Genomic DNA, 25965 nt, shown 5'->3' with positions numbered 1-25965 from the left:
TTAAACCGGGAGCTCGAGAAGCCGCTGCGCTACTGCGCGCCGCCATATATACGAACAATTTGGAGAGAAAAAAAAAGGGCATCTAAGTCATGGTATTGCCGGCCCGAGACTCGAACCAACAACCTTAGTTGTTCTTAGTTGCATCCATCCAACCATCTATCAGTCCATCCATCCACATACCAATCTATCCAATCCATCCATACGTCCTTCCGTCTGTCCGTCCACCTGCCAATCTATCCATCCATCTATCTTTCCGTCTATCTGTCTGTCTGTCTGTCTGTCTATCTATTCATCTATCCGTCTATCCATCATCTGCCAACCAATCTATCCAATCCATCCTTCCATCCCTCCGCCTACCAATCCATCCATCCATCCAAACCACCTACCAATCGATCCAATCCATCCATACATCCTTCCGTCTGTCCGTCCACCTGCCAATCTATCTATCCATCCATTCATCCATCCATCCATCTTTCCGTCTATCTGTCCGTCTATCTATTCATCCAACCGTCCATCCATCCATCCGCCTACCAATCTATCCAATCCATCCATCCATCCATCCATCTTTCCGTCTATCTGTCCGTCTATCTATTCATCCAACCGTCCATCCATCCATCCGCCTACCAATCTATCCAATCCATCCTTCCATCCATCCATCCATCCTTCCATCCATCTGCCTACCAATCCATCCATCTATCCATTTATTTATCTATCCATCTATCCATCCATCCATCTGTCTGTCTGTCTCTCTCTGCTTCTCTCCTGTCTTCCGTCAGGGACAGCAGGGTTTTAATTGATTAGCGTCTGGCATAAGACCAGATAAACATGCAGATTTGGCATCTTGGACGGGGACTGTTGCTCATCTGCCTTAAGCACACACACACACAACCACACACACACACACAAACACTCAGTATTTTGTCAGAAGGTTGTGCTTCAGTGACACAAGGAGGCAGCGTTAGGTGTCTGCAGGGACTCCACCCCGCTGAAGGCAGCCGACGTCGTGGCTACTTATAGCCACGCCATAAATCAAGCTGTCAGTCTCAGTCACGCTTGCTGGCACACTCATGTTCCAGAGCGTTCCTCTCCACATGCCTGTGCTAAACTTTCTCTCCGAGACGCTGTGAGAGCTCAGTGTGCTGTGACCTGAGTTGAAGTCACCACAGAATATGTTGCAGGAATAAAAACAAGAACTGAGAGGTGGCTCAACATGTCGTTGCATATTCAGAAGGGTGTCTCGAATCTTAATGTAAATGCTCTTGTCAGGGGAAAAAGTTTACTTCATTAGTGAAGTTTGGAAGAGTATCTTCAGTTTAAAACAAACAAAGTCGTTGGAGTAGTGTTTACGAGTTTCTAGACCGGTTTCTTTTTTCTCAAGTGTGTTCTCTGGTTGTGTGGTCTAAACAAAGAATGACTCAAATGATTCAATATTATTTTTTCATTTTTAGTAAATATTGACATGCATTTTATAGTTTTATTTTTTATTATTAGATTACTTAAAATTCTCAAAAGTTAATTAATATTATATTAGCAAACTTTGTATATACAGACTAAAAACAAGGAAAAAAACAAGATAAACAACCAATATTGATCATATAAAGTATATACAATGTGTATATATTTATATAATTTTATAGTATTTTAATAGTTTGTATTAGCTTTTATACTTTTTTTAAACAAACTTTTTTTAATTTCCCCCTATATAAGTACTCAGTATTTTTAACTTATTAATTCCAGTTAGAAGGAAGGGCAACATTTCTTATTGCGTTTTTTTCCCTTATGAAAATGTTTTAGTTGGGGCTTTTCCTGTAATATTTATATATTTTTCAGATTCATTTTGATGACCAAAAACATTTCCCAGTTCCATTCCTCCCTCTTCCTCTTTATTTCCTGTCCTCTCTCCTAAATTAAAAAATAGCAAAACAAGAAAAAAACTGATTGTCATCAATTAAAAGATTTATTTGATCAAGGAAAATCCATTACAGTTGACATATTTCTGCAATGTCACAGGAAAGATAGAAATGCAAGTTTAGCACTTTAGGCCACTAGGGGATCAGGCTGCTGGTTCACTGCTGAAGGAGCTCCAGGTCAAGGGAGAACCAGGTGCTAATGAGCCACGGCTCAGGGCCAGCTCCAGGGGCCGCAAGGGTGACGCCAATCACCCGGCTTTAAAACTAAACCGAGAGAGAGACATTAGAAGTAAGGCAGGATTGTAGGTCAAAAGGCACCTGTTGTCCACCTGACCCCATGCGGCTGCTGCACACACGTTCTTTTTCCCAGCAATCCGTCCATTACCAATGTCACAGCCTCTGTGGAGTCTGCTGATTTCACGCTAAGGGGAGGTTGGAGCAAGCAGGACACTTGTCTGTCCCTGCAGCCTACGCACTGTCATCAGCCCCCTGTGGCTTGAAGCATATGGGAAAAGCTTGTGGTAAACAGAACAGATCCGCTCTGGACCCTGGAGTGACATGCTGGGGCTTTATGATGGATGCCCAGGGCTGATAAGGGAAAGTGGTCCGGATTGGCACAAGTGAACAGATATATAAAACGTTCAAATGTGTAAACAGGTCCAACATGTTATGCGTTCTGGTCACATAAACTACAATGGTTGTGAATGCTAATGCATCCTGATGTACCACAGACAACATTGAAGGACCAACTCGTCCAATATGCAAAAGCTCTGCACCAAAACAATGACTTAAAAAAAAAAAAAAGCAAAAGTGTGGCGTTTTTTTGGCCTTTTTCCCTATTTCCCCATAAAAAGCTGGCGTACTATGTGATGTATGTAGCCACTCAGACTCTGTCTTTGAAATCTGATCACACAAGATCACAGGAGACACATTTGAGAAGCATGTCGCTACTAGGTGTAAACAAGCAATGTGTTTTGGCTGACCACATGTGATCTGATCACCCGAGATGAATGTTAATACCAGGTGTCAACACGGCCTAAAACACATGACCCAAACAATATCTCAGATCAAGTGAACCGACTTGATTTTGGTTTGCAAACGACAAGATGACAGACAATAACTTGTGTTCACACAGAACACATTTTGCATTTTACTGGGCTCCTTTTCTATTGTTTTTCTATGTAAACGTGCTGGATGAACATCTTTTACAACATCTCATGCATGACACAGCATTCTAAAAGCATACAACTCAAGTAAAAAAACATTCTTTTTAAAAAAACCCTGCTCTGTGTTTCACGGTTTTTTAAATGCAAAAGGGTGTTCTGTGTGAATGGCCTCAAAGTTTACATGTGCAATTATAAATGAGCTATACTGGGTTTCTGTGTTGGACTAAAAATAAGATGGACTAAAGCAGTGCTTCTCATCCTGAGACTTACGGAGACCTCAAACTTCCACAGAGGCCTCAGGATGACTTAATTATTTACAATTAATTATCATCTATCAGTGTTGTAGTCGAGTCACCAACTGTCGAGTCCAAGTCGAGTCTCGAGTCTCAGTGTTCGAGTCCGAGTCCAAGTCCGAGTCACCAAAGAAGAGTCCGAGTCGAGTCTCGAGTCCCTTATTGGATTTTTTTTTTTTTTTTGAGGAAACAATAGCAACCAACTGAATTGGTAGGCATTGAAGTCCATTATATGAAGAAAACATCATTAAATGTTTTCCTTAAAAAACTTAATTTAAGAAAAAAGGCCATAGATATCCTGGATGGCATTGGGAGGAGTAAATGATTAGGAAATTTTCATTTTTTGTGTGAACTAATCCTTTAACACTGTATTACAGAAATACACTCGGCGAAAAAAAGAAACGTGCATATTACAATGATTGTGTGTGTGTTTGTGTGTGTGTGTGTGTGTGTGTGTGTGTGTGTGTGTGTGTGAGAGAGAGAGAGAGAGAGAGAGTGCGTTTGTGTGTGAGTGATCACTCACACACAAACGCTCTTTCACGCTCATTGACGAGTGATTTAGCGTGAGTGCGTTTGTATGTGTTCAAGTGAATGTGTGTGTGTGTGTAACGCTCATGTTCGTTATTTCCAATGTAGGCGCGCGGTATGCACGCTCATAATGGAAGCATCCAGGCGCGTCCGCAACGCGCAACGAGTTAAAAACATCTCAACTTTTCAGAATGCCACAAGCGCACCGCGGGTCATGTGACAAGAACTAACCAATCAGCTTCATCCTTTCACGCAAGTGCCAGAGCGCTTTGGAAACGTCAGTGAGTGTGTTGTCAAGCAAAGAGAGCGAGCGGTAGCAGTGTCTGATCCCGGCCAGTCTTGGGCACGAAACATTTTTTATAATATTTTTTGTCAAAAACAACGTGATGAATGCTCAAGTCCGAGTCCAAGTACGAGTCATCAGTCCACGAGTCCAAGTCGAGTCACGAGTCCAGAGAATGGAGTCTCGAGTCGGACTCGAGTCCAAAGAATAGTGACTCGAGTCCGAGTCCAGGACTCGAGTACTCCATCACTCTCATCTATAAATAAAAATAAACTAACTTGAATCAAAAAAAAAAAAAAAAAAGAAATTCAGGAGTTAACATACAGTACTTCATGAATCTTCTGAAATCAGAAATGTTTAGTTAATTAATTCAATGTGTAAACATGCCCAGTTTCTGGAAATTATAGCAGAAATACCAAAAATAAAAAGCCTATATAGAGAGGCCTTTGAATATTTTGTGGAACAGAAGTCAAGCTGTACTAAAGCATTTAAGTGACATTTTACGTCAGATTATTTATTTAGTTGACAGAATATGAACTTTTAAACTGCATGTATGGTACTTAGTGTGTCTTTGGTAGGTGACCGTCCTTTTAAAGGTTTTGACCTTTAACTGCGTGTTCCTCGGGGTCTCTGATCCTTTCTACTGTCACACTGCTGAGAAAAAATGCAGGACATGAACAAAACTGTGTGATTCTCTCTTTCTCTCGCTCTCTCACGTAAGCCCTCCCTTGTGTTTTTCCAGCCGAGTTCTTTCTGTGAAAAACAATTAGACTAAAACTGCTCAATACCCAAGGTCCTCCGAACGCTTCTTTTTAAATAGAGCCGTCAAGGTGACTTTTCTCCAAACACCCACTGCTTCTGTTTTTTTTTTCTCTCTCCTCCTCTCTCGCTCTTGCTCTCTCACTCTTTCACACACACACACACACTCGCTCACTGTTTCCCTCTCACGCTGTTATTTCCCACTGTGAAGACTATGTCCGATCAGAACACCTTTTTCTGACAGAACACGCAGCAAATGCAGTAACAGTGTGTGTCGTCCCTGTGAGAACAAACTCATGATTCCCTGAAGTGTGTTGGGCACAGACAGCAGGGCAGCTCCACACACACACACACACACACACACACACACACACACACACACACACACATTTATCTGACAGACATCAGATAGACGTACTCTCTTAGCTTACAGATAATGATTAAATGAAAGAATAGTTGGGTAAAAAGCAGCGAATGGCAACAATAAAGGTGGGTTAGTCAGGTACAGCAATCCTGAATACCCACTAAAAAGTTATTGCATTAAAAGATATAATACCAAAGAAATGGCATTTGCTAAAATGCTGTTTTTCTTAGAACTAACTTAAAATCTCCCGAGCAATTTTTACAATGATTTTTAACAAAAAGGTGATTTTTAGTGGTTGCATTAAGTCAGTTCAGTTCATATTAGGATACTACTCTAACTACTTCAAAATATGTATGCTACACTATATAGCACTATATAAATGCCTCATTCTCATTGTACCTTTAGAGATATGTCACTTGGTCAATACCTTTAATGGTACAAATCAGCAGAATTTTTGCATCTGTGACTATATTCCAATAATGGCTGATATCCTAACCATAGGTTTATCACATAAACTATAGACATATGACAACTAGAACATGTCCAAATACTTGGATTTTGGACTGTATATAACAATTTATTTCATTAAATGTTTTGGGTAACACTTTACAACAAGCTTCCAATTGATCATTGATAGTAAACTACATCAGTTAATATGAACTAAAGCATTTGTTAATCTTACTAATATGTTATTACAATCAAAAGTTGCAATGACAAGAACATGGGTTCGATTGGGATGCGAAAGCAACAACTGATCAAATGTAAAATGTGAATGCAATGTAAGTTGCCTTGGATAAGGAAAAAAATACATATGCCAAATGCACAAATGAAAATGTACTCAGTACAAATGTACTGATTATTTTTAATGCATTAACTAACAGTGACAAATGGGACTCTATTGTAAAGTGTTGTTTGTCTTGAAAACTGTGCTTGAGCCTTCTTCACAATAAATGCTACTTCTTGGAATGCTTTACTGTGTGCAAGGACGTTCAGATATCTTTAAGCGTGTCTAGATACGTTTTAAGGCTGCTGTAGATACAAAAGAGTTGGCGAGTGTTTGAGAAAAAGGCAAAACAACTCAAAGCAAGCCTAATAAACAAGCAAAAGTGCAAAATAAAGCATCATGCTTGGAGCATCTGTCCTTCTCTTTCTCTCTCAGAACAGATTAGCTATAAGAGAGAGAGACAGAGAGAGCCCAAGGCCACGGCTGGTCTGATCCACCCAGCTCCCCGAGGCACTCTTAATTCTGACACGCATTCATCACTCTCTCCCACACTTCATCATGAGCACTCCTCTAAGCTCACACCTCCAGATGAGATCCCTCCCGTCTTCATGATTCCTCTCTGCACGAAGAAACATGGCTTGCTTTCATGAGAATTATCAATGTCAAACGTGAAAGCAACAACAAAACACTCTGAGGGTGTCAAAGCTGCTCTCTAACAACAGAAAACTGGACGTGTGTCTCGATGGGAAGGGCATTTAGCCTCTCTCTGCTGGCTCATGTACAATCTGTTGGGCAGTAGAAGAAAAACACTGAATCTTCTGCGCCAGGTCTCCATAATCAGGGTGAGGTTGAGCTCAACCCTCTTCCTGAGGTGAGACCCACGCTGACAGACAGCCGTCTTGCTCGGTCCACACTAAAAAGCCTGAATTGCCAAATGCATTTTGTCTATGTTTAAGTACAAATGAAAATGAATGTTTACCGCATTAAATGTGTGATTTAACGGCAAACATATTTTTTTCTATATCTATAAGTGCTTGGCCATCACGATTGTCTGTTCACCATTAAGAGTTGTTATTTTATCATGCAAACATATTATAAGTCAAAAGGGTGTTTCAGAACAGAACAAATGGTACTTACAGTAAAATGTTCTCTATGCAAATGCTTACAGCCTTCCAGTTTTGAAAGGCTGATTTAACATGTAAAATGTGTGAGAATGCAATGTATACTTCATGTACAAGATGACTAACCCATTTGAGTACTAATGTTTGTTAATGCAAGGACGTAAGTTCAAGCTGGGGTGAAATGTTGTTTGCAACACATTTTATTTACTTAATGTGATACACTTCCAAGTTAAATCAGATATACAGCAAGAAAACTGCTTGATTTTCAATTCAATCAGTTAAATTGAGAAGTGACCGTTATATATTAGATCAAATGCAAATTTACTAAATCAGTGCCTAAATCACTATTTGACTGTTGGTTAACATACACTGAGTATGTTTTCTGGCTTGTGTTTGTATCTGAGATCTCGAAAAATTGCAAAATTGAAAACCAAAAACAACTTAGCAGCACCAGAGACATTTCCTTTCCTTTTAGTGATGTCTAACGCAACAAACAAATGACATAAAGAGCTAAATGAAAGCACACTGACTGCTGAAACAGAAGGAGAGACGCTGCAGAGTTCTGCCTGACGACAGACAACAGATGCGTGTATGTCCAACTGCCTCCTGGCCGTCTGTTTGTTCACGCAAAGAAAGACTCCGATACAGTATATCAGACCACATGCAGATATTAAGCAGTCACGTGACAGCAGCATTCTAGAGACGTTTCAGATTAAACTCCCTCTCTAGGATACAAGGAAACAATTACAGCAACTGTAGAGTGATATGTGACCTCCAAAGCAGGGTTATTTTAGTATCATTGAGATGAGTTTAGTTAGAGATTAGTTATCCTATTCCCCCCACATTTAAGTAAATAGTCATTGTATTTTAAGATTTATTTAGTTCATCTGCAGTGTAAAACTCTGTAGTTTGACACATAAAACAACATTTTAAAGATGCGGTCACACTTACTGTTGCTTGGAAAAATCTGTTGACTAATATCTAGTCATTTAAATGGGAATCCATGTTTGGGAGTTTCACACAAGGGCAAAAAAGTTCCCCACACAATTTCGAAAATGACTTCTGTGCAAGCTGTGCTTCATTCATCACAACAGACAACTGAACTTTTTGCCCACTAAATGTTGCTAATATGGCCTACACAATAATCCTATATGGCCAGTGTACCCTCACCTACCTCACCAAATAATCATCTCATTAATATTCATGAGTCAGGCTGATTAGTTTTATATTGTTTCCCTCTACACATTTCAGATCATTCTTACACCCCTGAATTTACATACTGCGTTTCTCACTGTCTCTCTCATCATCTCTACTTCCTTCGCATCGTTCTCGCCACATTCCCGTCTTCTCGCCCTCCAGCAGAGTCAGATTAGAGTGTGGACGGCCTGTTCCAATAGCAACTGCACTCACCAGCCCCCTGTTTTCACAGACCTTCAGGCTCTCTCTCTGTCTCCAACACACACACTTATTCCGGCTTCAGAACATTCTCAAGGTCTTAGCACCATTACACAATCACAAACTCTCAAATTCTTCAAAATCTTTCATACTGCACCACCGCTGATATTTCAAGTGCTTCTTTCTCTCAGAGTAGAACACACGCACACACACACACACACACACACACACTAACTCTCTCACTGTGTGCTGAGTGTCAGGGTGTTTGTTACTCTTCTCTGCAGTGTTGCGCTCCACTGCCTGCCTCTTCCTCCTCCACACAGGCTCGGCTCTCTCTCCCGCAGCTCCCGGGAGATGGCTGCCCAGTTCTGACCTCTCTTGCTTGGGGAAGCTGGCTCCTCTCCACCTGCCCTCCCCTCTGCTCCAGCCTCCACAGATCTAGACCTGGCAGCCACCCAGAGTCGGCTCGCTCGCTCACTCACACCCTCCCTCAACCCCACAGCGGGTGATACTGTGCCGCTTAGGTGGGCAAAAGACAGTTTGAATGCCGCCAGATAGAGAGAGAGAGAGAGAGAGAGAGACCGAGCCAGACAGAAAGAAAGGGAAGTTACTGCCACTGTAAATACTGTTTTCAACAAAATGCCAACCGTAAACTGACATTTATGCATTAGGCAGATGCTTTTAAAGCATCTTACATTACATTCAAGGTAGACTTTTCATCCGTTTATGCATTTACTACGACAGAGGCATTGCAAACACCTTGCTGTTTGAGCTACTGGAAAGGATTAATAAATTCTTATGGGATCTTCAAACAGTGGAACATTCTTGAATATCTCTTGCATGTAATTATTATTATTTTGACCCAACCAGTAACAACAGCAACAGGTACACATACAGTACATATGTATTTCTGTTTCTATTTTTGTTGCATCACACTGAGAGGTCCTGCTCACAATGAAATCTCATTGGTCCATAATTCTTCTCCGCATAACTAAATATGGAACAACACATTTACTATGAGCCAACTAATGCTGAAGAAAGCTTTTGACAGCACTGTAAAATCACAATTAATAAATTGCAGTTGTTAAGATTAATTTTATGCTTTTGATTTTGATTTCATTTATGCTCTTTAAGGCTGCATTTTGTTATTAAAAATACAGTAAAAACTGTAATGTTGTGAAATATTATTACAATTTGAAATCACGGTTTTATATTTGAATACATTTTTAAATGTACATTATTCCAGTGATGACAGCTGCATTGTCACATGATCCTTCAGAAATCAGGCTAAAATGATGATTTGCTGTTTAATAAACAGATATTATTATCAATGTTGAAAGCAGTTTTGCTGCTTGATACTTTTGTATTTTCTTTTTTGTTGTGGAAACCTTACTTTTATAGGATTCTCTGATGAATAGAAAGTTCAAATAAACAGCATTTATTTGAAATAGAAAGCTTTTGTAAAACTAGAATTGCTCTACTGTCTTTTTTGATCAATTAAATGCATTTGAAGCAAGATTTCCTTCATATCTCTGACATTTTTTATTGTTTGAAAGTTATTGAGCGATCCACCAGAGGCGAGTGTGTGTTTGAGCAAATGCGGGCCGCAATGGGGGGAAATCCATTGCCAGCTGAACCCAGATTGATGATCGTCTCTCACAGCGGCAGCAGCATCTGGTAAATGCCCACACGCAGAGAACAACCCCCTTTCACAGGCTACTAATGGAACGGCCCAAATTGGTGTTTGGGCTCGAACCAAGAACGCGAGTGTCGTCTGTAGCCATGCAGAACTATAGAGCAGACAGCTGGGCACAGATACTGATTGATCACAGTGGTGCGTACAGGAATGTGGAGTGTGGAGAGGTAAATGGGAAAGGGAACTCATACAGAGAGAGCCTGGAGGGCTGTGTGTGTTTTGAGCCGTGTGGTACTGAAGGACAGACATGGGCCATGACGGACACAGGAAATGCTGAAGAGTTTCAGACTGCCTCTCGAATGTCCAGCTACAAGCACATGGGAGAGACAGACCACAAGCAGCATCTAAACCACTATAGGAGTCCATCAGCATCAGCACTCATGCATTATACATGCTTTTTACAGAAAACATCTATGACGCATGCTTGCTGCCACAAATCCCCATGGTAAACATGACTGCTCTACCAAATTATCATTGAAGCTAAAAAAAAAAACAAAGACCTAAAATTTCCCAAATCCTTTCAAATCTTTTCATCCCTGGATTCCGTCTCCAATGTTTCTGAGATGCTATGAATCCTCTTTGGCCGTTCCCGAGCTTGGCTCAAAACCCTTTCAATGGCCACTTACATCATTTGAATTCCCAGAGCCATCAGTTCGAATTTTGTCCTTCCTTCTTTGAATCGGTTTTCAGTTTCTGAATCACTACTTCATAGGAGTGAACAGCTACAGTATGCAAAGGAAAATATTAGATTTAACTCTTTTATTTTGTGATAATGATAATTCTGTTGTCTTATCAAATACGTAAATGTACATTACATTCTTATATTTCTTTACATTACATTACTATGGAAGAAAAAGAGACCACAGAGCAAAACATTACCTCATTGATAATACACTAGATTTTCTAAAAAATGTCAGATTGTCCACATTTACATACTATATACAGTACCTTACCTCTACATTTCAGATTTAGCAAAAAAAAAAAAAAAAAAAAAAAAATTAAATATATATTACCCTGGTTGGGTCAAAATAATAAGTATATTAATATTTAAATATATTAATAATACATTAAAACAAAATTTATTTAATTTTTAAAATGTAAGAAAATGTATTGCAATTAAAAAAATATGTAAAATAATAAAAAACATAATTCTTTTTTTATAACTTTTAAAATGTAAATTAAGATATAAAAACACCACACACACACACACACACACACACACACAATAAACAGAAATGTTTATAAACTATATTATTGATTAAAATATATAAAATATGTCTAAGAATTATATTTGAAAGACAGCTTAATGCAAAATTGTAATGATCAATTTGGATTCTCTGGCTGGAGTTATCTTCATCCACTGTCAGGACAACTTGAGCTGGTTTAAAGCGAACACTCTATCTGTCCTTCTTCTGGTCTGACCCCCTCCGTCCCGCAGCGTGCTCTCAGGGCTGATTAGTGGTTCTCAGAGGCTCTGCTGGGAGCCCTGCCTGCCTGCCCACTGTCAGTCTAATTGCAGCCAGTGTAGCCGGATCCCTGGGGAGCGCTGGTGTGGAATCCAGATATGATATGTACTATTAACTAAACTGCAAAAATCCCCATGCACACATGCTGCCTGAGCTCCTCCATGCATGATCTGTTTCTCTAACGCTATAAATTACAGCAAGGAAAGCGAGGAAGAAAGAAAGAGGGGATGGTGGGGGTCAGGAGTGGGATAGAGACAGATAAATTGACCGGTATTTGGTCATTTTGAGATTATCGGCATTGTGAGAAATCCATGTGTGGATTTAGTTTGTCATTTGTTACATATTTAAGCAATATAACAAAAAAACATGAGCTGGACTGAATATCACCTGTCTGTTCTTTATAATAGTGCTCTCTTGCTTTCTCTATTACTTCTGCATAAAATCAGAAAAGATTTCAAGACAACTCTCTCGTGTGCATTTCTTCTGTGCCTGCTTTCTTTTGGCTTCCTCTGCGGGCAGATCTTTGCCTCTGTCTCTGTCTATCTGCCTTCCCCAAAACCTCCCCCATGTTTTCTCTAAGGGGGAGAGCGCCCTCTGTCTGCAGCTGCAGGAACGACTCTTAAGCACAACCCATTGTCCTCGAATCAGAACATCTGCCATCATGAGATCATTTCATAGACTTGAAAACAGAAAAGACGACGACAGTGGAATTAATCTTGCTCAGGGTATCCGTCTTGACAGTACTGACTATCAAAAACAATTCAAGGCCCTCCGTCCTGAGAGATCCCAAAATCAATTCCCTTGACAGTGAGTTATCACCCTGATATACGGCGTGCGTGAGACGCTCCTCCGCTCGGATGACTGGCAGCAGCATCTCTATCCTCACGACGCTGAATGAGGAGATAGAGAGAGTGGGAGAGATGAGAGTGATAATTTGAAGGAGAACAAGTGATTTGGCATTTTTGTGGGGGAGAAAATGAACGCAGCCAGATGCAAAGCAAAACATACAGCTGAGAAACAGCTTATAACTGCCAAAGGTTTGGTGGTTTTAGATGGTTTATACTGGTCTAGCCTGTCAACAAACCTGGTCAAAATGTTTAGCCAGCTGGTTTCCCAATCTGATGAGCTGATAAGTGCCCAAAACCCTTCTAAGACCAGCAAGATAGACTTGTTAAACCAGCGTGGCTAGGTTGGGAGACCAAATAACCACGTAAAATGGTTTTTCAGATATCAGCACAGTTGTAATCCCTAAATTACACATCTACAAGACAGGAGCCAACTGACACATTACTACATTAGATTTGATTTAAAATAGGAGTGAATACACAGAATGTGTAGGAATGCTGAATCTGAAGTCAAGAGCCATTCAGGGTGTTAAAGCCCTTCACGTTCAGGATCAATAAAAGAGCTTACACTTCCTCCTCTCATTTCCATCGTCCCTCCATCCTTCACCTAAACAATGATCCACAGAGCATGATCTGAGCAAAGATCTATGGGACATGGTGACAAAGAGGAACAACCCTCGGATCAATACTGATTTTCATCTTCTTAATAATTTCATCTTTTGTCTGACATCTTGGCTCGAGCACAGAGAGAGAGAGAGAATGTGTTACACGTTTGCTCTGTGCTGTTTCTCATGCAATCCCAGCTTTTAGAAATCAATTATCTGTCCATTTTCCCACAGGCGGGGGCGCAGTGACCCTAAGCTGCCATAGAGGGGCGATATTTCCCACCAGATATGACTTGTGTCCATCTTCCTCTCCATCCCTCCCTCTTAACACCATCATTCACTCATCTTTTCTCTCTTGGAAGAGGGAAAGCACAAAAACACACTCATATATGGAGACACAAACTGCCATGTAACATAAACAAAAGCAAATGCGCTGACACGTACGAAAACTTTGCCAACTTTTTCTTCTCTTTCACACACACAAATCTGGCTTTGACAAACACCAGGCTATAACTGGGATACATTGCACACTGCTGTCTCTCTCTCTCTCTCTCTCTCTCTCACACACACACACACACACACACACACACACATCTCACGGCTGAACAAGAGGACCTCAGGGCATAGAGCTGCAGCCGAAAGCCGTCACGCTGGCAGAAAAGCCTGCAGGGCACACACACTCTCTGCGCTCCCACAGGCTTCACCCCTCACATCACGGCTCTGCCCGTCTATCTGTGTGCCTTGCTGTCTGCCTACACCAACTGTCTTTCAAAAATGTCTGTCTGAGGCATCTTACAATCTGTGCAGTTCCCTTACTGACCCATCACTGTCTGAATCCATCGCTAATGAAACGCTTGACTTTTGACTGTCCACTCAAAATCATTATGCTCAATCATTTTATTTCTGTCAATAACTGTGCCCTACTGTCAGCTTTGACAATGAATAATGAACATTTCCTCTTATCAAATACTTATTTTGCATTAATGTTTTATATGTAGGCTATGTACACACACATTACAGTTCAAAAATTTGGGGTTAGTTTTTTCTTTTGAAATAAATTAACACTTGTATTCAGCAAGGATGCATAACATTAATCAAAAGTGACAGTAAATACATTTTTTTTTAAATGTTACAAAGCATTTCTATTTCAAAGAAATCTTTTTTTAGAACGTTGTTCAAAAGTTAAAAAAATTATCTCAACATTATTTATAATAGACTGAATCAGCATATTAAGACAGGAGTAATGATGCAGAAAATGTAGCTTTAACACAGAGACATAATGACACTTTAAAATATATTCAAATAGTAAACAGTTCATTCAAATCACTGTCATTTTGATCAAATAAATGCAGCCTTAGTGAGCATAAGAGACCTCTATTAAAAGCTTTTTAAAATATTACCAACCCCAAACATTTGAAAGTTAGTGTATATATGAAATATCTAGAGTATTATAAATAATCAAAATAAAATGTTAAGAGATAAAATGAAAATGTTTTCTTTAGATACAACTATAAATATACATATTCAAATGCATATCTAACAATATTATTATTACACACACACACTAAAACTAAGATGCATTTTTATACTATGTTAATGAATAATCTATATGTGCATGTCTATAAATATTAAATAATATAAAATAATAATATATTAATAATCTTAAAATGTATATATTTCATCGTTTAAACTAAATATGTTAAACATCATACAGTGCATTACATCTGTCATTATCCAAAACCCATATCTGTCAGCCATTAATAATTATTCCTCCTGACTTTCTGACTGCAAGTCAGTTTCCATCTATCTAAACATCTGTCTGCTTGCATTGTAATAACAAATGATGGTGATAATCATAGCACTCCTGGAATGCAGAACACCATCGAGGGAGCCTTAACTCACAGTAACCATTCAGACCAACATGCTCGAATACACACACAGATGCACAACTGTAGCAGCACCTGTAGCGTGTCCTGCGCTGTGGCCCTTCCGCCACGTCTGCTTTAAATGTCATCTCGAGGCCTCTGAAAGCTCTAAATGGCTCTTTAAAAAAGCCTCCGTGGATGTGGAGGCAAATAAACGGAGGACCACACCAGCAGTCCAATGAGTCCCATTCACCGGGGCCATGTTTGAGTTGGCCGGCTGAAAGAGGCGTGATTTACAATAGATCAACACAGCCGTCCGGCCCGGGACACACAGCGCGGGCCCCTGCTGTGTCATTTGGGGTCAGACGGTAAAGATGTGCCTCGCTAGTGTTACAGACGAGCCACAACACCCGGCGCTTTGTCCAGGGGTGTTGCTGCTTGCTTGTTTGTTTTGCTCGTGTAAATGACCACATACTCTTGGTATCACGGGTTTGGAGGAGTTCATGGTCCGCTGGGCAGCATCTTTGATCTGCTTGGCTCTCTGACAAACATTCCCTGCCCTGCTAATCCTCATTACTGGCGGGTTTGAATCCGTCTTTTCATCACCGGACCAAGAGAGTGAGTTGGTGGTGGAGGAGAGGTGGTAAGAGCTAAGAGAAAGTGATGATGCAAAATGCCAAATTGCTCCCAAATGCTGCACAGCGGATTAATGGTACCCCAGATTCCGTTCGTCCGTTTGAATGCGTTGAAGTCGGCGTGTTTCTGTAAACTAGCTCACAATGAGGGGAAATCAGTCATGAAATGCGCCCAAGGCAAAGGCAAAGAGAGTTATTAGGGATGTTGTTAGAAAGCTGAAAGTAGCAAGACGCATAAAAGCTGAAAGAAAAGTGCATTTTTTAAAAGGAACAAAAATAAAGATGCTTTGAGGGGGGAAAGCATGAAAAAGAAAAAAACACATCAGAATGTTAAGGGAAGCTGATGGAAGGTGCATTTATTTTATTTTTTCCACAAAAGCTGAACTTCCTGAGATTGTGAGTCTGGCTGTGAATATGTGAGGGGACGCTAATAAAAGCCACAATGTTGTGGCAGTGGAGTGAGAAACCTCAGTCTTAAATGAATCCAACAAAAGACCTGCTGCTGCTCCGAGTCCCTCCAAACATCCTGATGCTCCTTCAGAGCCCACCACGACTCCACACAACCCAAGGAAATGTACACGTCTCTTTTCACTTCATGAAGGCCATTCAGGCTCTCTTTCTGAATTACAGCAAACAAAACTACAAGTTGTATTACACTTTTAGTCAGAGACAACTTTTAATTCTCCCTTTATTGACACTTGGAATGCCAAGTGCCTGCATTTACATCACATTTAAATTCCATTACAAAATTACAGAAAACATACTAACATTTTTTTTTAAAAATACTAAACATACAACGATTTTTTTTTTAAACTGATGCATTCACGGTGTGTAGCCTATTGTTCTAAATCTACCCTGTAAGCTGTCACCAAAAGAGGAGCCCTTTAAATGTGCATTTTTTAGACGTTTAAGCCTTTATTTTGGGTAAATTTCACTACTTGCTGTAAAATGAAAAGATTAATGTTTAGACTTTTGCATATTATAACCTGGAACTTGGATGTGGGAAATAATTACAGTTAGATCCAAAAGAAGTGGCAGATGACATAATTGGTGCAACAAAACATTCTCGTGCCTTGGTGTGGGGGCTAATATAGTTATCGTTATAATTAGCATTCTTGATGTGAGTGGGCCTTAATACTCATAGTTGCTTCAGGAAACCCTACTGACAAGAAAACAGTACCCTAATCTAAACATTTAGATGCCGTTTAGCATTTGTAACGCCTCCAAATCTATAAAACTAACTATTTTTTAGAGCGCAGGCAAATTTGGAACAATAACAGCACATTGTGTTTCAGTGTTACTAGGTCACAGCGCTTGATTAGGTGAACTCCCACCATCTGCCCCCTGAAATCTTGTTTAAGAGGAACCCTTTTTTAACCCAAACACCCCATTTCCCCCTCTCTCGCTGTCAGCCCTCTTCCCAGGACTCCCCAGTCCCTCACCCTATCACGCTGTTAAATGACTCCATTGAAGTCCTGTTTGCTCAAGTGGGCCCGGCCAATTATCTCCCGGCTTTCAGAGCTCTTAATGACACCAATTAAAGCTGCTGTGAGGGCCGGGGCAGCGAGGTCACTCTCTCGTCTAGTGAGTGTATGTGTGTGAAGCTAAACTGTGGGGAAATTGTGTTTCAATTGGTGCAAGAACAAGAAAACATGTGAGAGGAGAAAATTAGAGTGTTTTAGAGAAAGCGTGGCCATATGTGAGTGTGTGTGTGTGTGTATGTGTGTGTCTAGGCTCAAGCAGGATTTATACAGCTATTATACCAGTCTATTACCGGTGCTCTGCTAGTGCCCTCGCAATCTCCTTAGCTCACTCCTTAAACCCTATTCCTCACTCAATGTGTTCAAATGTGCAGAGCAGAACCGCCCGCTCTCACCCAAATCCCTCGGCAGCTCTTTAGTGCTGTCCCTGTCAGAAGCCTCCGATTGCAACATACCGCTGTAGAAAAAAAAGACTAATGCATAATGCATAATAATACTCATATGCTCTACAGCAACATTCATAAATGCATATACACCTGAATCTCTCCAGCAGTATTCACAGAAACAATTGCATATGATGAAATGCAGCCTGAAGTCATAGTGCAAGGAGAAGAACTTTTTGGTTTAGATCTACAGTTATGTGTGGCTGTAGACCAATATTTTCTAACTAAAATGTTGTAGCTTTGTCCTAAATCATGGGAAAATAATGAGTTAAATGTAATAAAAATGTATGACATAATGCATTCATGCAACAGTATAAATAAGATAAAGCACGTTGAAACCCTGCCAGTGACAACTTTGCATTACAGATCTTTGGCAATACTGATTGAAAGGAAATCTTTCCATTGTGAGCTAGCATGCCTAATGCAAGACTAGTACAGACAAGTAGATAGACTGATCAAACCCTGCTCAGAAGACCAGCATGTTTTTGATGTTGCTCTCCAGCAGGGTATGTTGTGGTGCTGGTATGACTTCTTAACTAACTTAACCAGTACAGTATCAAGATCAAGAGAGGTCATCTTTGGTCACTGCACTGTATCGAACAATATCACCTAAGCTTTTATTGTGATTTTATTTGGAATTTCATATCAAAATCCTTTGAAAGTACACCTTTTTTTATACAAAAACAAAACTTACAATTACACATGAGAATGAAAAGACACAACATCCTAATATTGTAATAGTCAACCTAAATTTTTAAATTAGGTTAACATTAGTATTAAAAAAAGCAATTCAAATATTATTAAAAACAAAAAATATAATACATTTATAATAAAAGTAATACAAGTTATGTATCAAATTAATATAATAAATATTTACAAAAACACAGTTCCATTATATTGTGCTCTTTCTAGCCATTTTTAACAAGTTACCATCCAAAAATGGCAAAAGAGGAATAAAAAAAATCACTAAATTAAAAATGATGTCCCATTATCGTTGCTACAATGCAAAAAGTCATTTTCATGTTTTAAAAATTAACCTCACATAATTAAGATAAATTTCTCAGTAAACAAGACTTAATAAATAAATGTTCCTTAAATCAAGTAAATATTTTTAGTTTTAAGAATGTTTAGATATTTGCACTGGAAAACAAGACAAAAATACTACGCAAACAAAAGTGTATTCGCGATCCATCACTGCTGTCGCTTCCAAGCACTCCGGTGCACATCCCTTGTAAATATGTACATGTGAATACACAAACACACATACAAACAAGCAAATACGCCGTCTGCTAATATCCAGCTTACAGAAGAGAGTTTGTAAACACTGCTGAGCCAGACTCAGAGCCATAGCAGAGCTCAATTAGGGCATAAAACCAGGAGAAAGAGGCACATCATCCATTCCTGCACCCTTCAACAACTTCCAGAAACCCTGCTGCGCTTCAAACCCCTCCTGCTGCCCAGGCCACACTCAAAGACTCACCATCAAGACGACCAATTTTGCACATCATTATCTAACAGCGAGGGGGAGAGATTCACACGCATGGCTTTTATCTATTACAGCACTTCGAAACCTCGAGCAGGACTCCACAGGCCTTAAAGTGGTTAAACACACACACATGCACACACACATGCACTCTATATCTGTAAAATCTATCCTCTCCTCTGAAAAACACTCTAAATCTTAAATAAGCACCGAGTCGTTTGCATAGCTGATTAATGTTCGGGAATATCCCTGAATTCTGTTAAATAGCCGACGGGGAATCTTCTCGTAACACTCAGAGGTGAACACACACACTCACAAATTAACAGCTGGCCAGAAGTGTCACATACAGCTGTGTTTACACTGGGTCGACGCCATGGTGCACTGACAATACATCCTGGTGGGGAAAAACATCATGTATGTTTTATTCTGCCGGTAACATCCACAGCCACTGTTTTACGGATGCGGTCAGAGCATGCTTTTATAAAAAGTTGAAAGAAACTATAAGGCCATAAACGTACTGCACAGAGTTTTATTGTACATACTTAACATTACAGTAAACTCAAGGGGGCGATAGAGTTCCCATGTCTGTGCCACTAAAAAGTGTGCTATTATTCAAGTAGCTAGCTATAAACAAGCTTAAGGGCAAACGGTGACACTGCTTATGACAGCTGTTCTTTAGTATTAGATAGACGTCATGCTAAATCTGCATCAACAAACCCAGCACTGTAATTTTCGCATTACTCATGATGTGTTTGAGGTGACCGCAGCACTTCTGCTGATCACTGTCTCTGTGTCCAGACAGGACGTCAATACGCATGTGCGCATGTGTGTGAGTGATAGATGCTGACGCGTGGCACAGGTGATGAAGGTAAACACACAGACAGACAGACAGGCCCGTTCTCACTCAGACATGATGTCGATACACCATGCCCTTCAGCATTTCACAGTCTGGATCTCTGTAATCAATGAGCATAGGCTCCTATTTTTCAAAGCGGTGTTGAAACAGTGGCATGTTTTAAAGAGTCCACACCTGGTGTTGGAGCTTCATGTGAGCATCCGAACAAATAACACAGTCTCTGACATGATTACAAGCTAGAAAACCGCTCCAGTAAGGAGCCCATTATCTCCAGTGAAAAACAAGTGCAGTGCAATCCAGAACTGTTAAATAGTTGCTCAGCAAGTCAAGATTTTAGTTTACTCTGCATTATAAGTCTGTGAGAGGGAGGAAACGATGATCCCATGAGCTCAAATTCACGTGATGTCTGACCTATAGTCAAGAATCAGCATGAACTTCGCAGAATTGCCATTTCACACATCCTCCGCCCCTTCCGTAGTTGTTTATTAATGTTTTGGCTAATTTATAATTTTAGCTACGAATAAGATTGTTTCTCTGTCTTCTATATTTAACATTTCGATTCCACGGGATTACATAGATTATCCCAAAAAAAGCATAAAAAACGAAAACTTACCTAAAATGTAATCTCATATATATATATAAATATATAAATAAATACATAAAAATAATAATAATAAATGCTTTTGCTAAATGTAAAATTATTTGTCCTCCTTTGCATCAATTTTTCTCTAAAATAAAAACCTAAAAAATGTATAATATATACAGAAAATTTAAAAAATGACAATATTTTTATGCATACATAAATAGCTTAAGTTAAATAAATTCAAATTCATCCACAAAACATTAGCCCCACTACTGCATTTGATCTTGAGGATCACACATCACCACACCATCTTTTTCCTAGCATGTGGATAAAAGGGTTCTATGCACACATCAATGCCAGACACATCAGACTCGGGCTGGGCTGTGGGCACTTTTATCAGTCCCCAAATCACTGACAGAACAGCTTACATGATGCATGTGAGAAGGGGGTGGTACTATTTGCACTTAAAAGAAAGAGACCCAACCTCTCAATGGACGGCAGGGCCTGGTGGGGAGTATTATCACACTTTTGAGAGGCATCTGGATCATGGTGATCAGGAACAACAAAGTACAACCTGACACATCGCTTTTGCATCCTACTGTCATGTTTCAAGGAAAGGTTGCCTTTGGATTGCAATTGTCTCTGTGCATTTTCCTGAGAGTGAGAGAAAGAAACATAACTGAGAGAGAAAGAGAAAAACAGACAGAGAGCCTAAGAGTGTGTGCTGCAGATGATAGGGGATGTACATGTGTGTGTGTGTGAAGCGCGTGCTCAGGCAAGAGAGGCAGGTTGGCTTGTGCAGGTGGGCTGTTGACGGTTTTATCTCTCTGAATCAGCTTTTGAGAGGTTTCCCAGAGCTTTGGCCACAGAAACACGGCTGGTGTCTGCAGCTTCTCATTCCACCCCAGAACTCAAACATTTCATTAAATGAATCAATGTCTTAATCAACTCAGCCCCGTCACATTCCAATACCACAGAAAAACAGATAGACACATATAAAAGAAGAAAAGGGGAAAACCCTGGGCTGAGGTAGGATCGAGACTAAAAAACATCTGAAAGCTAAACAGCAAGCTCTTGATCAGATATCAGAGCCCCTTCCCTCCAAAAACGAGGCTTTAGGCTGTGTGATCAAAGAAAACGACCACAAACTGTTTTAAAACGAATTAACAAAAGGAAAACCTCAACAAACACACTTCCATATACATCCTCTAGATATTTACCGCACCATGGATAACACATTTTCAGATTCATGCTGATTCAAATCACAGCGTTGCCGCAGAACAAATGGGAATAATCAAGTGCAACATGGAAGCCTGTTTGCTCTTACCCGGATCGTCGTGTTTGAAAAGAGGGAGTATTACGATTTCAAAAGAAAATGGTTCGCCAAATTAAAGCACAGGACTCTGTGAACCCTCTTAACCTCAGTTAAGTCCTAAAAGTGGTCTGTTAAGAGGGAGAAAGTAGCTCCATTACGTGTGTGAGAATAAGGTTTACTTCAATGTAAAGTATCGATAAGGACTTACACACAGCATATCTGGCCAATACGTTTAACACAATTAAACCTGCACAAATACAGTCTCTGGCAGGGAGAAAAGATAAAACACAAACACATGAATTATATGGCCGACATAGGGGAATGAAACCCACAGCCAGCGTTTATACACACAACAGGAGATATTGCTTCCCACTGTCTGTTCCTCAGTTCGAGCTGATAAAAGAGAGCCTCAGAGCACATCTAAATCTTCAAGTGTTTGGTTAAAGGACACCTGTTTATATTTTTGCGGTTAGAAACTATTTTGGCCGAGAAGACAAGAATCTTCTTATCGTTCCAGAGGCACTGGAAAGGTAGCTTTACATTACACAAACACACATAAACCCAAATAATGCTGAGAGGGCAAAACAAGAAATATTCATATTAATGAAACAAAACAGAAGCACTGAAAGGTTTGCGTAAAGTTTACTGACCCTTAAAAATACAGCAGAAAATTCACTGATTGATATTCTTCAATAGGCCTACATTAAATCTCAAATAAAACAATTTACTTGTTTTTTTTTTGGTGGTTGTTGTTGATTTTCTGTATAGTTATTTCATTTTATTTTAGTGATATTTTGGAACATCAAAGTAAATGAAAATGAGAAATGTTGCCTTGTCAACCAGCTAAAATAAAACCGTAGAAGCATTTTATTTCAGTTAACATTTATTTTATTTCAATATTTATTTAATTATAATAACCCTGATGAAAAAAAATCCAAACTCTCTCAATCATCTGCTCAGTGTTTATCTTTCAATACATAAATATGAAGATATATTTACTTATTAAGCACTTTTAACAATTATTTAAAACATTTAAACCAATGCTTTAATAAAACAAGAACACCTGGATTAAGAAAATTTGAGAGAATAATTTATTATTATTATTATTATTATCAATGATAATACAGAATAATTTATTTTTGGCTGGCATGTTTTTATTCCTGATTAAAATGCCAAAATGTATAAGTGTAAACAAATGTTTGAATAAAGATATGGTATAATTTAATTTGAAAACTTTTGCTAGAAGCTGCTTTGTGTACAGGGTAACCATGGAAATGGTGTATTTCTGCTGATCCTAAAGCGCCACCTGCTGTCAGAGTGAACTTGCATTTTTATTCAGCACTTCTGCTGTTTGGTCCAAATCAGTGAGAAAATCTGACCGAACTTTACACCGCAAAAGTGCAGTGTTGTAAAACTTAACTGGTCTTTTCACTTTTCCCACTTCTCTGCAGTCTGCACCAGTTTTATAGCCACCTCTTCATTTTCAAACATTAACACATGCAACTGAAACTTTATAAAAGTTATTATTATCAGTCTGAACCCTGACATGGGGCCCCCTGGAGGCCACAGGGCCCTATGCAACCGCGACCGGCTCTGCCTGACGCTTCTCAAATGGCCGAGAAATCTTTTTCATTGACAGACTACAGATGGCTTATTTAAAAACTGCAGCAAAAGTCAGCAACTGTCGATCATTTTCTCAGCTTCAACACATTACATGAAGTGTTTTTGCAAGAAAATCCTGACACAATCCCGATAAAATCATTTCAAACATTTGACCTCCGTTTGAAAGATGTGCCCCACATCCATTGAGAGGAAAGTGATTCAGATTATTAGAGTATCCCAGTCTAAAATTAACTATTCAAAGAGTGAGTCAACTCTGGAGCATAAAAAAATTAACAGGACATGAGTGTTCTTTATGTCAACAAATACTAAAGAATCCAAGTGGGTAAAATAAGACTTTATAGCAGTAGGGGAGAACGGAGAGTGTTGTAAAACATTTAAACATCTGTAATGCAGACTTCCGTATTTATCTTTTTCATATTTAATTAGGCTCCTTTATAAATCTACAATTTATCCTTTTATTGTCAGGTAACATACAAGAGTGCGGAGGGTTGCTAGTAAAAGGGTTGTAACACTAATAGAAAACATGCAGATTATGTGAACGAATGTAGCCTTTTGTGGTAATATACTTGCTCAACATAATACTAAAATGCTATCACTCATATGCAAATTTTATCAAAAAGCGAAACAAACAGAAAACATTTTGCAAGTAAAACTCTTAATAAAAAGGGATAACAATGTAGAAATACATAAAAACGAACTGTGTGAATGTTAGTCACTCTCACCGCTGTGTCAAACGGCCTACTAGGTCTCTTTTTTGCAATCTTTGTGGGTCCAGTAGCCTACATTGAAAAATGTTTTTGTATTACAATTATTATTATTATTATTATTATTATTTAATCTGAAACATGCAGAGGAAAGCCTTTGTGAATGTTAAACAAGAGAACCTTTTGATTCAGTTTGTCATTTAATATCCGTTAACATGAACGCAAATCAAATGATAAACCAGACGTGAAATTATACAGTTTTACCCCCAAATCGTTCTGTGTCACGTAAACCCGTTATATTTAAACAAAGAGTCCCACAACCTGTACTGTCTGTCATCTCAGGAAGGTGCTGGACATGTATGACAGAGATTTCACTCCTGGAGCTCGTTTTTAATTGCTCAAACCGATGGTGTTACATCTATCTCCCCGCTCTCTCTGTGCCTTGGGCAAAAACATATTTTTGTAGGAACCTTGAGATGAAGAGGGTAGCCTATATGATACGAAGCCTCTAAGTTTCGCTGGCGGGTACACAGTTCTCTTAAAACAACCAAAAGCTTGAGACAACACATCAACAATACAAACAATACAACTTTTAGGGTTGATAGTAACTACAACTTACTTGTTTGCAGATATCGATCTATCCGTTCAGTGCAGGTCTCCAAAAGTTCCCCCAAAGTACCCGAGTTGAAGTCCTGACAGCTGAACCTGGTCTTCTGCTCTACGTGATGTTCTTTTGAAGCGCAGATAAAGTAGGAGTTACTTCAGAAAATACGAAACAATTCCACCTCCGATAGATTTAACTCGGCATTTGCGTTTCCAGGGTTTTTTCTGGGTTTTCACCTCAAGAACATACTCCAAAACAGTCCGGCGCTGTCCATTGCGGGAGGAAAAAAAGTTCCGCGAAAATCACTCGAGTTAAAGGTTTATAAATTGCGATACACTTACCGGGCTACAGAGCACTACGACGTCACGCAACAGGTGTCAATTAAACATTCAATAGTTTGACAAGAGCGCAAACAAACGCGCTGCGCGTGCGGTGCGCAACAGGAGCGACAAAACACTGTTCCTCTTTATTAGAGAAATTAGCAGACAAAAGCAGTCTGGAGTCAATCAGTCCGCCTCAAAGAGCTCATGCATTCACAACTTTTTTTTTGCGCTTAAAACTTCAGTTCTGTCTTAAATCCTCCTTTTGCTCAGGAAACACGGAAACCTTTCAAACTTTCCCCCTCTTTTCTTTCCAGATGATGCTCGGGCTTTTAACCTAAAACCCTGGTGCTTCAGGAAAGCACTAAAAGCAGACGACGAAGAAATTCTAGCGACTGCTTCAGTCCGCAGGCAGGGGGGTGAAGGAGTGAGTTTTGACTAGTTTGTGCTTTGCCTACTCATGGGCCTGCCCTCCCCATCTCTCCAGCCTCGGAGCAGGGGAGGGAGAGAAACCACAGTCCTCCAGCAGCGCGTTCCCATTTGACGAACACTTGGACTAGTGTCCCAACCACTGCTCCTATTAGTCAGCCAATAAAGTTGTAGTAATTAGTTTTTATAAGAGAGATGATCTTTACTGTGGCAGGCCTGGGTATACTTTGGAAACCTAATCAAAACTTTTCAAGACTTTTAAAAGATTCAAATACAAAGTTTTACTTTCCTTTTACACCTAACAGTTTTTTCTTTAGTTTTTTTTTTTTTTGAATGATTTTTTATGTTGTTAAAAAAAGTCCCGTATGCACACCAAGGCTGCATTTATTTTATAAGAAATGCAGTAAAAACAACGTTGTGAAGTACTATTGCATTTTTTAAATAACTGGTTTCTATTGTAATATATTTT

The 25965-nt window shown here is 39.5% G+C and overlaps 1 protein-coding gene across 1 annotated transcript in view; it reads right to left on the bottom strand.

The window, feature by feature from the left end:
• Window positions 1-25499, bottom strand: part of LOC113058881 (protein Wnt-5b) — a 78012-nt gene extending 52513 nt beyond the window's left edge. The window contains exon 1 of the mRNA XM_026227158.1: window positions 24763-25499. The gene's annotated coding sequence lies outside the window, so the exon portion shown is untranslated. The remainder of the gene's footprint in view (window positions 1-24762) is intronic.
• Window positions 25500-25965: the final 466 nt, after the last annotated feature.

Source organism: Carassius auratus, chromosome 4 (assembly GCF_003368295.1).
Source record: "Carassius auratus strain Wakin chromosome 4, ASM336829v1, whole genome shotgun sequence".
Classification (NCBI taxonomy): domain Eukaryota; kingdom Metazoa; phylum Chordata; class Actinopteri; order Cypriniformes; family Cyprinidae; genus Carassius; species Carassius auratus.
The sequence above is the reverse complement of the archived record's forward strand: the minus strand, read 5'-3'. Positions and strand labels throughout refer to the sequence as shown.